The sequence below is a fragment of the Triticum dicoccoides genome, chromosome 2A (genome assembly GCF_002162155.2).
Source record: "Triticum dicoccoides isolate Atlit2015 ecotype Zavitan chromosome 2A, WEW_v2.0, whole genome shotgun sequence".
Taxonomy (NCBI): Eukaryota; Viridiplantae; Streptophyta; class Magnoliopsida; order Poales; family Poaceae; genus Triticum; species Triticum dicoccoides.
In genome coordinates this window covers 463,352,136-463,370,036 of record NC_041382.1, presented here as the reverse complement: position 1 = coordinate 463,370,036, position 17,901 = coordinate 463,352,136, and the positions used below count along the sequence as shown (strand labels likewise).

At 45.5% G+C, this 17,901-nt stretch overlaps 1 pseudogene; it reads right to left on the bottom strand.

The window, feature by feature from the left end:
• Positions 1-3,614: 3,614 nt before the first annotated feature.
• On the bottom strand, positions 3,615-17,727 carry LOC119354909 (annotated as a pseudogene).
• Between the last annotated feature and the right edge of the window lie 174 nt (positions 17,728-17,901).

Below are 17,901 nucleotides of genomic sequence, written 5' to 3'. Positions count from 1 at the left end.
CATCGCGAAGTCGTGGCTGGAGTGGAAACCAACGAGGTTGCTCAAGCAGGCGGTAGCCCTTTGTGCCGTTTGTCGAGGTAGCCGAGAGCCGAGGGTGGTGTAGCCGTGGTCGAGGTAGCTGCGCGAAGAATGTCGTGGTCGATGTTGAGTCGGGGAGACGGTATCGAGGATGTCGCCATGGAGCCGCAGGCCCAAAAGGGCGCTGAGTTAGCATGGGCGCAATGGTGTCGAAGTAGTGGTGCGCCGGGAAGAAGACGTTGTTGACGATGCATCGCGGCGGGTTTGCCAAGCCCGGGGACACATTGTAGACGAAGGCACGCACCAGTGTTGCTAGCACCGGGCATGCGTAGACGGACGAAGACGAAGTTGACGAAGCGCCACACCAGGCTTGCCAGGCCCGGGGAAACGTCATGGACGAAGGCACGCATCGGTGTTGCCAGCACCGAGCATGCATAGACGAGGACCTGCACAAGTTGTACGCCATGTCGAAGGAGTCGGAGAGGCTAGCAGAGAAGGACTCGACGACGGTTGCGGCGTCAATCAGCGCGGAGCCGATGTCGTCTGCGGTTGTCGGAGTAGACGAAGTGGTCGGGGTAGATGACGGCGACGCTGGCGACGGGCCGGTGTTGGACGAAGACGAAGGAGGTGGACGGGCGGCGGCGGCTACGTGGGTAGCGGCGGCGGCCAAAGAAGAGCGGCGGCGGCGGCTAGGTTAGGAGCGCGGCAGCGGTGCTCGAAGTAGGTGAAGAACCCGACAGCATGACGAAGACCGGCGCGGACGGTGGCGTTCCCGCGCCAAGGGAGGTGGCGCGACGCATACCACAGGAAGTCAACGCGCGTGGACGACAAAGTGGACCGTGGGCCGCCGCACTACGGCCCGAAGGGGCGACGCAGCGGCGGTAGGCAGGTCGGGGTGACGGCGGGAAGACCTCGGGGCGGCTGCAGGGACCGCGGGCCGCGGCGCGACAGCCCGAAGGGGCGGCGCGGTGGAGGAGCGTAGGTCGGTGCAACCGCGGGAACGGCCTCTAGGCGGCAGTGGACCACGTGGCGGCACGAGGGTCGGTGCAGTGGCGGCACGAGGGTCGATGCTGCCACGGGGACGTCCTGGAGCGGACGGCCTCTAGGCGGCAGTGGACCACGTGTCGCGGTACTACGGCCCGAAGGGGCGACGCAGCGGTGACGCGGGTCGGTGCAGCTGGAAGAAGAACCACGGGGCGGCGGCGCTGCGGCCCGATGGGGCGACACAGCGGCAGCCCATTGCTCGATCGGTAGAGGGGCGCGCTGAACTCGGGACAGTCTTCATGGGGCCTGCGGAGGCGCACGCAACCGACGGGCCAGGTCGGTCGCACGACGTAGATGAGACGGATCGCGGCGGCGGGCGGGTGATCAATCCGATCGCGGCGGCGGGCGGGTGATCAATCCGATCGCGCGCGAGGTCGGGGATGCCGCTCGGTGGAGGCGCGGTGGCGGCAGAGTCCAAGATGAAGCCGGCGGCAGGGGGCGGCAGGGCGGCTATGATTGGCCGCCACATGGCGCGAGGCCGTCGGGTCGGGGTGATGCAGGTGGCCCGGTCGAAGCAGGGCGGTGACGGCCGGCGTAGATCGACGGGCGGGCCGTCGCGCGAATGGAGGCGGTGAAGGGCCGTCGCATGACGCGAGGCCGCCGGGTCGGGGCGACCGGCGGGCCGACGCAAGGACGTCGTGCGAGGCCGCCAGGTCGGGGCGACCGACAGGCAGACGCGCGGACGACGCGCGAGGCCGTCGGGTCGATGAAGAAGCCGGTCGATCGCGCCGGTGTTGGTGTAGAGGCGCACGGGATCGACGGCGGCGGTGGGTGATGCAAACTGTATCACATGGACCGGAAAACCAAAAAGGAAACGCCGATCAAAGCGACCGGCGAGAGAGAGAAAACCTGGATCAGAAGATCGGGAAAAAAGACTCTTTTTAGGGCAGCCGGCCAACACGGCCGGCGGACGAACCCTAGGTACGGACGGCGCGGCCTCCGGCGGCGGTCATGGAGGCCGACCTCCCCAGGGGCAGCGCGCGGGTGCGGAAGCAGCGGCGGCTAGGGTTTAGAATCCGGAAATTGATACCGTATTAGAAGGGAGATAGGGATTGGTGTAATAGTTTATTGTATTGCTTGAGCCTTGTTGGCATATATATAGGAGTACATGATCTACTTGGAGTACAAGGCAAGACAGAATATTTCCTAGTCTAACCTATATTTCCTAATACAATCACGTTACTCAACAATACCTCCGGCCTCTGCATCTGGGTGATGCATACGGCCACTTTATTAATTATTCTCACAAGACTTTATAAAGTCATACAACAGTAAGACTAAAAACACCGTCTAAGCAACAACTGTCGCTACTCCTATCCAATTGATGAAGGGGCGCTGATAGTCTGGGCCTAATACCAAACAGACATCGCAGCCAAACCTAAACATCTAAGACCCGAGGTCCCAACCAGGACGTCTGTCAGGTATGGGGCACCTACCAGTCCGACGCACTCCTCAACCAGGACGCCTGCCGGGTATGAGGCCGCCGCAGCCACCTGCCACCAATCCATCTTCAGTGTTGTACTGCTGCACCACCTTGCCCGGCCTCTCTGCCATCGATGCCACCACGACGCCTGATAACGTCACCCTCCTGCGCGAGTTCCTCGCCACACATCGGGCGCCGAGTCTCCACTGCGCCACGTCGCTGAGAAACGCCGCCATTAATATGCAGGATGAATCACCGCTCCACCAATTATTCCGTCCACTGGTCCCTCGAGCTCGTGTACACCTTCAAGAATGACGCCACAAGAGGGAAACGACAAAATAATGCCGCTGTCATCCGATCTACTGATTCAGGGTTTCCCCCGGAGGTAGCAGATAGTGGCCTAAAACTTCTCAACAGCGATGCCTTCAACAAAGGAACGACACCGAATAGTGCCGCCATCGCCGGCCTCGGCAGCAGCCGCGAGCAGGTCTTCACCCAGATCTGTTCCAATGGCCTCTATCAAGCGTCTTGTGCACGGACCATCCACCATCGCGGCCGCCTCGTTGCCCGTCGCGAGTCCACAGCCGCCGACATATCCTCCACCGTCCGGGGCCGCCACCCCGGGATCCAGCCCTCGCTGACCGCCGGAACGAAGCCACCGAGCCCCATCGAGGGCGGAGAAGCTAGATCCGGCCAAGCCCGGCCAGGATCCAGCCTCTCCCCGCGCTGAAGCCGAGGTTGCACCCGCAGGGCCAGATCCGAGCCAGATCCGCGCCTGCACCGCCGCCCCTGCGCCAGCCCCGATCCGCCGCCACGCCATGGTCTTGCACCGTGCAGCGTACAGCTATGGTCGATCATGCATACTATTCCCTCCATGCATGATCCATGCACGTGGCCACCTTGGCAACGGGCGTTCCCTTTCATGGGCACCATGTACGTACGTAGTCACACCAGTTTGTTTTTGTTTTTTGTTTTAGGCGCATGTTAAATAAAAATACTTTGTTTATGGAAAAAAAGTACGAAGAAGAAAAAATATTAACTACATATGGTGTATATATATAATTCCGACCGTTTGTGTCTCTTTACTACTTAATCATAGAAGCTAATCCAATAGGAGGCTACACCAGGTGATCTAATCTGTCAATGACCCGCGCCACGTTCGGCAAAATAAATTGTCCCTACTAGAGATATGTCATTGTGTATTCCCATGTTTGTTCACATGCATCATCCTCCCATCTCTTTTTGCTACATCCATAGTTTTTCATGCGATCATCTGGCGTCCTAAAATAAAAACATGTATTACAAAGAAGAAACATAATCCATATAACCGCACCGTATCGACGGGCGCGGCGTGGCGCCACGCGGGGATAAGCTAGTCTCCCATTAAAGCGCAGACCATTACTTCTTCCTGATGATAGTAGGCACACCGTAACAAACAGGAGATGCGCCGATAATAAGCGGAAGCCTGCAAGCACGCCTAGCTTCACTTATATGCGTAGCTATTCTCCTATGCCTGCAATTACAGCGGTTACTACTGCCATCTATCTCTCCTGTCTGCTGCTGCTTCTGACCTTGTCGTGTACCTTTTCGTCTTGGCCTACCATTATCCTTTGCAGCAATCGTTGTGGACTCAAATTCTTGTGTTAGTGGGTGGCAACATTTAGGGCAATTCTTGGCGGCCTTAAATTTTTCTTGCAACCATGAATTCAGCAATGCTTTACTAAATCGATCGATATCTTTATCCGAGACGTCCCAGAGGTTTGCAATGACAGAAGGAGAACCAGCAAATAAATAAGACAAAGGTGCCCCTTGAGGAGCATAACCGCCTTTGCAATGAAGTGTCCCACTACTGCAACCCATAAGAAGAGCAGCTGCGCAGTTATCTAACTTCTCAATTTCCTTTCCAGAGACATACTGACTTCCTGCAACATTGTTCCAGACTAGCCGTGTTAGTACAACAGGTACCTACCTGAGCTACCAGTTTTTAACAAGTACTCCCTCTGTAAACTAATATAAGATCGTTTAGATCACTAAAGTAGTTATCTAAACGATCTTATATTAGTTTACAGAGGGAGTATCTGAATAGTGGACACTTCTTACTTAGTGGTTGGAGTTCATATTCCTAGACAGTAATAGCATGAACTTGAGACATTAGTTGGCACTAGCATCACAAGCAGTAGTTTCTATTGATAAATATGCCACTACTACTATAAGTGATAAGTTTTATAGCCTAAAATTATGGTGCCATCTAGTTAATGTTCCCATGAAGCTTTCAATAAAGCTGGGTGAGCATTTTGTACAAACTAGATGATACCCCGCACGTTGTTGCGGGAATATTTTGCAATATATTCAGTTAGAACTGGTTGTATCGAACATGAATTTTTAGAGTAATAATATGAGAACTAAAGATGAAAATAAATATCATAGTAGAATGTAAATTCTCATGCATATTTGGATGTTGAAGTTTGCTTTTTATTGTGCATGATTGCATGTTGTGGTGAACCTTTCTTCATGCATGTTGAATGATGAGGTGGCATGCTTGCATGTTTAGAGAAATAGGCTAGTGAGGGCTAGTTATTTAGATATAGAAGATTAAATTCACAAGGGTAGCTATGCCGATAGCAAATTGTAATAAACAATCAGAGTGTTTTTTAGCAAGCGCTATTTGTACCCTGTAAGGTGGATATTATGGTATTAGTGCACCACACTTAGATAGCTTCAAAGGCTGAAGCTGTCCAAGTTCAAATGACTTCCGACACTACACAAAAGTCAACAAAATGACAAAGCTACCAATATTTATATCCATAGTGCATTACCACTTCCATGTCCAAAGTAGAGAAAAAGATCATGATTCCTCAGGGCCAAGACGAGCTCTTCAGCTGTTGGAGCATCCCCAGCATTTCCCTGCATGCCATCGATGCATCACAATTATATGCTGGTGGTTGTTTTAAGAATAATCCAAATTTATCCTTTAACAAAACTTGCATCATTCTTGGATTCATGGCCTAGCCATTTATATTTATCATTTCTGGAGTGTAAAGAGAGCAGTAAGTTTACCACTTCTGCATGCCAAACCACGTTTTGTTTTATACAACACATGTAGTAGAATTTTTCTTTTGCAATATACAGAGTGAGAAAAAGGATGTTTGAACAAGAGTGAGGATATCATTGTTACCTTCCACTCATAGTTTCTAAACAACTGATAAATTTCTTCTTGTGTGCTGATCAAATCACCACTAGGATTCAACAGATAGAATGCATCGAAAGGGTCAATAACAGGAAAAGGAGGGGCCATGGCACTGGCATCTTTGTGATGATTAGTGCTTCTAGTCAATGCTAGAAAGATGCTTCTCATTGATGGCATGCGGTATATTTCTTGATTCCTTAAAGCAGGCAAGTTCTCCCAAGGAAGCATCTGCATTCAGCCATTGTATAGAGGTTAAAGAAGATATATGATGGGTATCGTAAAAAGCTGCTACTGGCAATATTGCTAGACAAACAATACATGCTAAGATGATGCAGTAACTTCAAGCAGACAGTATGGGGTTGTACCCAAGCAACATACATGCTAAGATGACTGAACTTTACCTATCGAAGGTCTAACCTTACACTGTTAATTTCATTCATTGTTTAATTATTTATCACAAAAATGAATTACATTAGAGCACGTCAGGTTAGATGCAGATGACACAGCATTCATGGTAATTATCCCTTCTAGCAGCTAATCAGTAAAGCAGAACATCCATCAAAACTTATAACACAGAGCTAAAAAGACCTTTTTAATAACAGAAGAAGACAACAATAAGGATATCATGTTGCTCACCTGCACATCAGTATCCAGGACTAAAATGACCGGATTTCTGTCAATTGGCTCAGATAGCTCATCCACTATACCATTGCACAAATGCTCGAGGGTCACCAGAGCTTCACCATCAGTCTGGCAACAGAAGGCTCTAAGTCTATCTCTTCCACAACACCCTCCCCTGCCAAAGTAACTTTTGTATGATATAAGTTGAGAAACACATTCTTTCAATTCATCCACTGATGCAACCCCACCAAGGATGACCTTGATGAGTGCTGGATCTACTTCAAGTTTAAATTCTGACTCCAGAGCAGTGATTAGATTTTCCAGCACTGACTTGCTATGTTGGTCAGCTAATTGGTGGCCCAGGAGAAGGCATTTCCAGGGTCCTAGCCACAATTCTTCAATGTTTCTGTTCAAAACCATGAACAAGATATCAGAACAAAGGAAAATGATTATTGAAATATAATCTTATCATGACAACACAAATTTTCAATAATGTATTGAGCAAGATATCTAGAGTATCGTTGTAAAATATATACAGCTTTCCGTATAATAGACAGAAGAAATCTTACTCCAACATCTCACTAAGGTCATCATTGAGCTTCATTCTATCTGACCACCACCTTATGGTGTTTGCTTTTCCATCCTCTGGAATGTGGGTCGCACCAGAGAGGGATCTAAGTTATCCTCAAGTAGCTTTTTGAAAGTTGGAGCCACATAGTCTATTATAGTGTAGCTCCAAGGGCACTTCCATTCCTTATCTGATGTTCTAGTTGGATTATCCAGTTGTTTGATAGAAGAGTCTCCATTCTCTGCTTCTGTCAAACAAGAAACATGTGAATAAAAAGTGCAAGAGACCCAATATCAACTCATAGTACAGTATGCAATCACAAGAGGAAATCTACACACCTTTCGAAATAGGATCCACTGGTAGAAGCATCGTGGTAGGCTTGTTTGTTGAATCAAACCTTGAGATCAACATCCAAGCAGGAAAAGGGGAAGGGAGAAGAAGTGTTTCCCCAAGAACATTCACAATATCACCTCCAAGCATACTAATGCACACAATTGGTAAATCAGGAAGTTCATGGAAGAATTCAATTACATGTTTTTCAAGATGTTCCATGCCTGCCGATGAAAACCTAATATAGAAATTGTAGTTTAATTATGAATGTACATACAGCATATGAAACAATAAATCAGCAAAATAAATATTTAAAAGTTTAAACCTTAGAAACTTTGGAACTTCATCTGTCTTGTCTGTGAGATCTCCAGTGACACCCTAAAAATGCAAAGGGGAAACTATTAGAAAAAATGAAGAGTGCTACTATTTTAATCTGGGTGTGAACTTAGAATGGTACAAACCTTCGATTCTGTTTTTCTGTGCAATGCTTGTAAGCTCGCAAGGTAATGGCAATTGAGATAAGTTCCAACAGAAGTTTGGTGGAAGTATGCGGCCCAATGATTTAAAGAGAGAGATCCCTTGGAATACAAAGGTAATTGGACCGAGGAATCTATCGTTGATAGTAAGAATATGCATGTAAGTAGCCTGCAAACCTGCAACAGGGGAGTTGCATTTCAACACAGGAGCCACAAAAGGGGGGGAAAATAGGCTTACTTCAGGAGCAACTCACAAAAAGGTAAAATAGATATTACGCACTAAGCATTTAAAATTACAAGAGCACATGACTGAAGGATATCACAGACCTCCTGGAGAAGTGAAGGACTCTCTCCAGATAGCACAAAAGCTTTCAGCAACCATGAAACAACATCAGACATTTGTACACTACAGAAGCTGCAGCAACCATCCCTGCAGATAGTGATGCAATGATGACAGTTATAGCAAGGGTCGTGAAATGCTACAATCAGAATGTTCTGCACGTGAAATGCACAACTGGGAGTTGATGAGACAAACCTTGACTGTTCTGAAAGGAAACCCTTCAGCAAAAAGGAACTCATACTACATAGTATTTCTGCACGCTCTAAAGAAAGAAAATCACCAGTATTTTCATTCATGATCAGCTCAACTAAACGAGGCCCATATGTTCTATAACACCCTTGAGGAAGAGATCTGAAATACAACAATGATATGCACTGCCAGTAGATACTATGAACTTCATGAGCTCCATGTTTTCCACCCTGAGCTCCCAAGGTTCTTGCTGCAATAGGCAACACATCAGGACTGAACAATATGAAAGAATTAAGGAACTTAACTAAATAATAACCAACAGGTAGCTCAATCACAGAAGAAATTAGATCAAGCTACTTAAACTACATGATCCATACAATTTCCAAGTATCATGTGTAGAAATATGGAGTGTTATATGTGTGTTGTGAGAGCTTTCAGGCAGTGCCTACTCGCACAACTTGCGTAAGAAACTTAGGCTACTATTTGTTCCACTGGCACAGTTGTGGCTCGCCACACTTTTCTAGCTCCACGGACCACGTTCATGTACTAATAGCTGAGCTCGCTACACTTGTGTTTTGACATAGAAGCACCATGTCACCAAACAATGAGGTCCCTTAGCCTCCATAGCCATGTAAAACCCTCAACTGTGTGTCTCTTAACTGCAGTATAACACATATTGATTTGAGGCATTAACAGAACATGAACAAAAAAATAGTACCTGTTTTTAACAGAAGCGACTGTTTTTAACAGAAGCGACACAAGATGGCGTCGGCGAATGCAATCTTCTCTGAACTGCAGTATATTCTCAATGCACTCAAAATTGAGTGAATTAACAAAAAGGCAGCTCCAACATCCAAACATATTGCATATGTCATCTCTGTTGCGGCCAACACCATCAAGAGAACAGTTTAGCTTCCCACAGACCAAACCATCTGTGGACAATTCCTTGCTATAAGATATGTCATTTTTGCTATTCAGTTCAGCCAAGTCTTTTTCACTTTTCACATGTGCAGTTCGCTTACTAGATCGGGTGGTTCTAGTCTTTGCATGAGCTGACACATTCTGTTCTTTAGCTAAACGTAATGAAGTTCCGGATGCCCTCTTAACTTTAACATCCAATGGTGGAGCACTTTCGGCACTCTTCAAATTCTCCCTTTCAGATTTTAATCCCACAAGTTCATCGTACTGGTCAATAGGTACCTGACTGAACAACAAACAAGGAGTACATGGAGGTAAAACTCCATCCTTGGCTGCTAAGGGTTCTTTCCCATTATTACAAGCTCCACGCTTGGTTTCTGCAATAGAATCTTTGCTGCACAACATACAACTAGTATTAACTTTATCACAGGATCCAGCAGAAAAATCCAAACCAGAGTTATTCAATTTCTCCACGGCAGATTGATACATGCCTAAAGCACTAGACAAATTGCCTGTTGATTGTTTCTGCAAGTCTTTCTCAAAGAGATTCCAAGACAGATCTCCAGCTTGCACATCAACTGATATCTGCAGAGTCAACTTGCATGTCTTGCATGAAATGAATTCATCATTTTCTGCAAGGAGGTCCTTAGCATGTTTAAGCTCACCCTCAGCGGCATCCCATAGCTGTCTCTTGTGGTATATTTGACCTAAAACATGAGACAGAATGGACAGATGAACAAAAGAACAATGAAGTAATAGATAGATCATTAATAGATGTACGTACCTAACACTGATGTAAAGACAACAGCAAAAATTGGTAGTCCTTGGAAACATGATATCTCCTTTCCTATCCGTAATAAAACTTCTGCTTCGGCACCATTGCCAACCAATTCATGCATCACAGCAACCTGAGTACGTCGTGAAAAAACATGAATAATATGAGAATGTCTGTAGCCTACTTGAGGCCAGGTTTTACACTAAATGATTGCGGTACTACCAACAGCCAGAGCAGTGTCAACACGAGACATCGCTCATAGGTAGAATTGACTCATGTTACCATGTGATAGATGGCTACGGTGGTACACATATTCCACCAACTCCTTCATTCATTTTGCTGGTACTGAAATTAACACATACCACACTATTGACATACCTGTAATATGCTCTCAAGATAACATCTAAGTACATTCCATGGGGTAAGGAAAGAATCTCTCATGCTGCTTGGCCTGGTGCAATCTGGCCAGATTCCAGCCATCGTTGGTCCCCATGCTTCAAGTGAAACAAAGCCTTGCCCACCAGAATATTGGCTTTCCCCACTTACAAATTTGCCCAAATTAAATTTGAACTTCTTTTTTAGGAGCTTCTTGCGCAATTGGAGAGCTTCTCTTCCATATGAAATGGCCTGCAAAAATACAATAAAGGGTGTTCTAATTACAGGGAGGCTAAACTATAGAGCAGTTCCACATCAAGGAAATTTCATAATAACTGGAGATTTTCCACCAAGGTAAATTGATGAGAAAGAAACAGATTACCTGGAGAACTTGTCCTCTTGACAGAAGTCTTTCTGACAAATCATAGTATATACAGCCAGCCAGATAGGTTGATTTGATTACCCGAAGGACCCTGCAAAATCAAACAATACAAGATGCATCAAAAAACGAAAAGACGATGCATACTACATTACTGCAATGCAAGAAACAAAGCTTACTTCAGAAACCAGAGATGATGCAACTTTATCAATCTCATCAACACTAGCATTGAAACCAAACTGATTTCCAAAGGAGTGTTCACATGATTGAGAAAAGAAATCAACAGGCCACAACCGCTGAAGAAACATAGTAAGAGAAGGATAATCTTCTTTGAAACAGTTTCTCCAAAATATTGTATTGTGGCAATCAAAACCAAGATGCCGTGCCACATAAGAAACAAAATTCTGGTCCATCGGGAGATGACAGCACGCATGATTAAGGCGCCCGTTGATAAATAACATGGAGAATAACTTTTCTAGGGGTAAGTTTTCTTGCTTCCATATCATTATGATAAGCTTGCACAGTTCAAACTGAAGCTCAAAGCAGCCCTGATATAAAGTAAAAGCACATAATTATCTTGCTAAAAGCCAGCAGTTGCATCTTAATTTACCTAATAGTTTTTAGCATGGCCTTACCTTCATTGCCAGCAAATCAACCAGGGAACAAAGAAGTGGTACAAGAGTTTTGGATTGCTGCTGAAAGATCCCACCAGGAGAACAATGATCCAAAGTACCCATCTTTGACCACAGGCCAACAACACTCCTAGCATTATCAAAGATTACCTATTCGAAAAAACAAAAAACCATAAGCAAACAAAGCAGAGGCATGTTATAGCTAATATACAAGTGACTGTACAAGCAATTCATATGAAGCAGTTACCTTGCCGCCATGATTGGCTTCCTGGGCACAATGTGCATGCAGGCAATATGCAATAGCCAATTCATGGATCACAATTGCATTGCCTTGAGATGAATCCAGTAAGATGCCTTGCTGGTTTGATGTAAGAAAATGAATCTTAGATATCCCTTGTGGTATACATAAGAAAACAGGACAAGAAGGGGAGGGGGGCTTACCAGTAAAGATATGGCTTCAGATAAGGACTCAAGACAGTTGCTTATGTTTTGCACCCCAGATCCACGGAGTATACATGCCTTCCTAACTAAAACCTTTGATCTGTCCAGATAATATTCTTTTGAACAATATATTTCATTCAATAGAATATCTACTATTCTATGTTGCATATTTGCACAGAGCATGGTCACACGAGATTCTCCATATGCTAATAATTCCTGCAAAAACCAAAGCACGTCGAAAGCACTTTGCATCAGAATGAGATCAAAATACAGATACACCATTGTTAATCTTAACAAAACAGAATTTGATACCTGCTCTACGATTAAGCCTATGAACTTCATTGGCAAGGGAGGCGAGCAGCCCATAAGAGAGTGATAGAGAAGAGGAGCACTATCCACTCGTTGGTAATCTTCAAAATCCTTAAGTGTTATCTAAAGTTTGCATAAGAAAATAAATGAAACCACATCAACAAAGTGTTTGAAGCGGGATAGTTTCTCTGGGTTTTTTAATGATAATACCTTCACCCATAACTTTATCAGAGCCAAATAGCTTTCGTGATAATCAGATGTGTCACCATAAACAAAAAATTCAGACAGGCTCTTCACAATAATACCACGTATCGCTTTTGAGCCACATCTATCGAGAATGCCAACCATCTTTGTTATCCTTGCAAATGCAGCTGTAATGATATCCTTCAGTGTATCTTTTGGTAGATCCTCAGTAATGATGTGACCTTCCGTTCTTGCTGATAGTCTACAGTAAGAAAGTCTGGCGTATGCCCATGTTGTTTGACAGCATAGTTCTAATGCCTTTGGTGCCTGAAGCAGTTACAATGGTCAATCATATAGAAGTCCATAGTTAAAAGCAAAATTAAGTAATAGACCAGCACCTCTTCAAGATGTCCAATATTATAAAGTGTCGCACCAATGTTACTGATGGAATGGATTAAAAATTTGAGCTCATCAAGCTTTATCCATGTACTTGAAATGGCACAACTGATAGAAGACAAGCTCTTCTGGATAATGAAAGCAAAATGCATTAGTAATAAGAATGGTATTAGAAAATAGTAAATCGGTAATTTAAACATCAATTCTCCACAAATGGGACTGGTATTGGAGACTACGCAAAAAATGTGTATTCATAATAATTTATACATGCAACAAAATGATGATACTCAGAAGTGATACAATAACAGGCTGAATCAGGGGATTCTGTAATGCATGTAATAGTACCCAGCTGTAAATGACTAAATGGTCTTCTGTTCGAACTAATAAGATTCAATATAAGTATAGGACAAGCGACTTAAGTACCTGGGTAGCCTCGTTGGTCACAAAGGAAATTTTGATCGCTGAAACTAGGGTATTCATTAAGGTTACACGTTGTTTATGCAATCTCTCCTCCTCTTCTTCAGACCTTTTCGTACAACTGTTACAGCACAAAAAAAAAAGAACAGCTTGCAAAATCAGAAATCACTCACTTGTTAATACTTATGATTTTATGGACTTTACCTATAAGCAACAAAGCTGGAATCAATGAATTGGTCCAGTGCCATTAAGACACAAGTCATATTTCCCAAATTGGGGACTATTTTTCCTTTAGAGAAGTTCTCCCAAACCACATCTGCATGCTGCAATAATAGTATCTTGCAAAGGAACTCCAAAGAATCAAGATACGCCACAAAATAAATATGCTCATGTGACTGAGAATAACTATAAGTGTGTTTCTTATTGGGATGTCCGGCGTCTGTTCGACGACTTGCATATTTCCCCAAACTATCACGTTGATTGGATTTGCCATCGCTGACACGAAAATCCGTGCTAGTGTGTCAAGTGCAGTGTTCAAAGTTTGTACATTCTTTTCATTCTTGAGAAAATTCACTGCCATGGTCAGGTGATCTTCGCTTTTTATTTGCTGTGTACTGAAGCGTAATACAGTAGCATAGAGATGGAGAACTGAGGCGATGGGCGCGGAAATCTGTAATTTGCAAGAAAATAAATTAGTCAAAAAATAACAATGGCACTGTATGGTATGCATTAACATCAAGCATTGCTATTAAATAGTGCAGAATGTACCTCGGGAAAATAATCACCTTGTAAAAGTAGTTCTGAAGCACCAGCATGTACATTCCTATTTGAAGAAAGAAAGCTTCGGAAACAATATGCTACAAATTTCAGGAACTCGTTTACAGCTTTCGGTAAGTCATCCTGAAAATGTTTACATGATATTACAACAGTTAACAATGTATTTTTGGTGAAAAAACTCATTGTCTTATAATTTTCACAGGATGGTGATGAGCAGTATGGAATTAATACACCCAGTGCAAACAATATATGAGACCCGAAGTGCACCAGAAATCTGCTTTGCGACTTAGGCCATCAGAAATCACAATGAGGTAGAATGCTTCAAGATAGAACGACAAACTGAATCAGGATTCTTAAACAGCATCTGCCGCTCCAAGACATCTAGCACATTCAGTCTCGCCACTAAATTAAGGCCCCTTCTTTTGGGCTTCTACACTTTGCTTATAGGTTCCACACCGGAGCCCAAAAGAAGTCAAAATTTCTGGGTTGCTTCTCCCCACCGCCAGCCTGGTCCGCAGTGCAATTTGGCTGGGCGGAGAAGCAAAAAATTGCCAGCTTCCCGAGCTTCTTGGGTTAGAAACGAAGAGGTATATCTCATTACCCCTAATGTTTGAGCTATTTACGTCCACACTGCCACCACCAAACTAAACGAATCGTTTTCCATCTTTCTTTCACAAACGCATCGACTGGTCTCTACCCTCCCATCTCGCTTCTAGGGTTCCTCCCGTTCCCCTGACGCCGCCGCTGCCCCACATCGCCGGTAGCCTCCCCAAATGCTATTCATTCAATTTTCCATGTGGGCGGGTAGCGTGCAGCCTCCCTGGACGCCTGGTTCACCAACCGGACGGCCAATCTGCTGCACCCCTCCACCGGCGCTGCCTCCTCCGTGTGGTCGCGTCGCAGCATAGGGTACTGCTGACTTGCTTCCCATCCTGGAGCACAACATGCGCTGTTGCTTCTGCTGTGTGACCGCAGCCGCTCAGCCGGCGGCATGAACATGTGAACTAGTAATCATATCTTTTTCAGTTACAATTCACTATCTAGTACCTACGGTACTAATGCACCGATTCCTGGGTTGAGATTGATTTCTCCAATTAGGCTTCTACACTCCCATGAGGCAAAAAAGGATAATGCATTATTTCTGGATGTCTGATAAATGGTAAGAAGTTAGCAGTAGCACATGATGTCTAACTGTTGTAGTAGGTTCAGAGAGCAAATCGCGAAATCTACTACAGCTTGACATCTTAGCAATTTTGTTGTTGACAACTAGATGGCGTGCATCTTCAAACAAAACTCATTTTATACCGTTAGTGGTAGCTGATGATGATTACAACCTATCGTGGTAGAAGAACAACATGTATTTCACTTGCAGATAAGTTCACATAATAGATTCAGGCGCAATGTAGACATTACACATCTCATAAGTCCAAATTCCATAAGCCCAAAAGAAGGGGAATATCAGTTTTTGTGAGCTTCTCCCCACCGGAGCTTATCTATCCCCACCGAAATCCATAAGCTTGCTTCTCCATAAGCAAAAGCCCAAAAGTACCACAAGCTCACAGTAAGGTATTCATGTGGAACAGGTTTACATTATGAACAAGGGCACTCTGTCTGTCAATAGAGGAATGTAAACCATAGGTGGAAAATAATAACAATGTTTACTAAGATAGATTTACAAAGTTAAGCTACTGACAAGCCCTAATCACTTTGAATCACACCTGTGCATCTCCAAAACTAGGAATCACACTAAAAAGGGCAGCCCAGTGCACGTAGCTCCCGCTTGCGGAGTGTCCGGGGAAGGGTCTGACCACTTTGGGTCTTTTCTACGCAGCCTTTCCCTACATTTCTGCAAGAGGATGTTGCTTGCGCAGTGTCCGGGGAAGGTTCTGGCCACTTTGGGTCTTTTCTACGCAGCCTTTCCCTACATTTCTGCAAGAGGCTGTTTCCAGGACTCGAACCCGTGACCTCATGGTCACAAGGCAACAGCTTTACTGCTGCTCCAAGGCTCCCCTTCCAAAACAAGGAATCACACTAATAGTATAAATTTTGATAAGATTATGAACTATACTTCCAGCTTCACGTTCATGTGATTTTGTCAAGTCACCACTTTTACTGCTAAACTTGAGTTGCGATTGGTACTTCGGTGGATTATCATAATACCGTTTTCCCAACCCGCTTTTGTTCATTTTAGTGTTTGATTGACCCTCTTTTGCCTACTTGTGTGTCTAATTTTCCACGACATTAAATATGCACAGCACAGAACAGTTAAGCAACCGCAAACTGAGCCTTAGTGCAGATTAATGTGCTTCTGAATTATGTGAAAGACAACATGTTTTATCTGCGTGAAATTGCTCGGTCACAGGGAAGTGGAGCTCTATATGGTTTAAGCAACCAAAAGTGTAAATACTAAATACTTTGCACGGAATTTACTATACTTGACGCAGATGAACAGTTTCTTGAGCACGATTTTATAATCCAGTATAAATTATAGAATAAATGTGGTGCCCAAAGAAGTGTAAACCATAGCTAGAAACAATGATTAGCAAGATAGGTTTACCAAGTCCAACTATTGATAAGCCTTATTCCAATTTTAATCACACACATCTCTAAAGCAAGTCCCACTAATAATTTGAATTTACAAATTTTAGGAACCATTTTCTAGCTTCACATTCATGTGGCATAGTCAAGTAACGACTTTTAATGCTAAACTTCATGCAGTTTAATGTTCTTCTGAATTTTAGTGAAATGCAACATGTTCCAGTGGGATTTACCTTGACATGTGAAACAGCAATCTTCAACACATCAAGCAAAAGATGTGTGCTCCCTCCCCAACTCAAATCTACAGAAGAACAGATCACGCGTGCAACCTTCAACCAGAATAAACAGTAAAACCATTAACAAATCAATATAATTAAGTTATATTTGTTGAGTTCCAATCGCAATTAATTCGCTAGTGCTCGTACAGCGGGCAAGTGTTCGATCATTTGTGGCTTCTCGCACTCCTGTAAGGTTGCAACACAGAACTTGTGCACAAGCTTTTCATTGAAAAACAGAGATTCAGCAGCAAGGAAAATAGCACAACGGCTCAGTGCATTCACAAGCAGAGTGAGATGCTTCCTGCTGGACTCCTCGGTCAGAATCCTGCAAACGGACAAAATCTCATAGTCACACACCATATATGCATGCCTTGTTTAGTTTAGTGAAGAAGAAAAATGCAGAGTTAGCAGAGCCACCGGAGCCATGGGCGAAGTTGGTCAACAAGGACAAGGAGCCGTTGATACGGTGCGGCTTCCTTCACCTTGCCCTTGCTGGCACAATTAGCAAGGCACACGGTGAGCTCAACCGCGAGTGTGGTGATTTCAGGGTCCTCCCCTGCAACGCCTGCAGGCTCGGGGAGGAGGGACGCGGCCCCAAGGGCGGTCATCGGCGTCGGCGAGAGCGCGCAGCGGAGGGCGTCGAGGGTGGCGGCGGCCTCCGCCTCGGCGCGCGCGTAGTGGCCGAGCAACTCGAGACAGCGCACGAAGTGGCCGCGCTGGAGCAGCACGGAGTAGGGCTTCCCGGCGAGGCACGCCGAGATGGCGTCCAGGCAGTCGAGGACGAGGCCGTAGATCTCGAGCAGCTCGTCGGCGGCCGAGCTAGGGTTCGAGCGTAGGAGCTGGAGCGCGCGGTAGAGGAACGGGAGGAACCGCTTCGCGAGGGGGCGGACGGCGGCCGCGTCGGTCGGCTGCTGCGTGGGCTGCTTCGTCATCCTCTTGGGCGGTGGCCTGGGGTTGTTAGGGTTCGCGGCGAGCAGGTACGGGGAGAAGGGCTGGAGGTAGGCGGCGAAGCGGGCGTGAATACCGGCGCCGGAGCAGGGGGAGGAGAGAGCGACGAGGAGGTCGTCGGCGGCGGGCTCCATCGCCGTGTGTGATCCTTAAACTTGCACCGGCGATCACTTTAGTCCCCGTAATTGAAAATACCCAAAATACCATCCCTAAACTTGTTCTAGGGGTTCACATACGGTCCATTATACTGTTTGGTCTACATGTTCGCTGATGTGGCAGCGGTCAACTTGTGCCACGCGGATGCTGACTGCCACCTCGTCTCCAGCCGCTTGAATATGC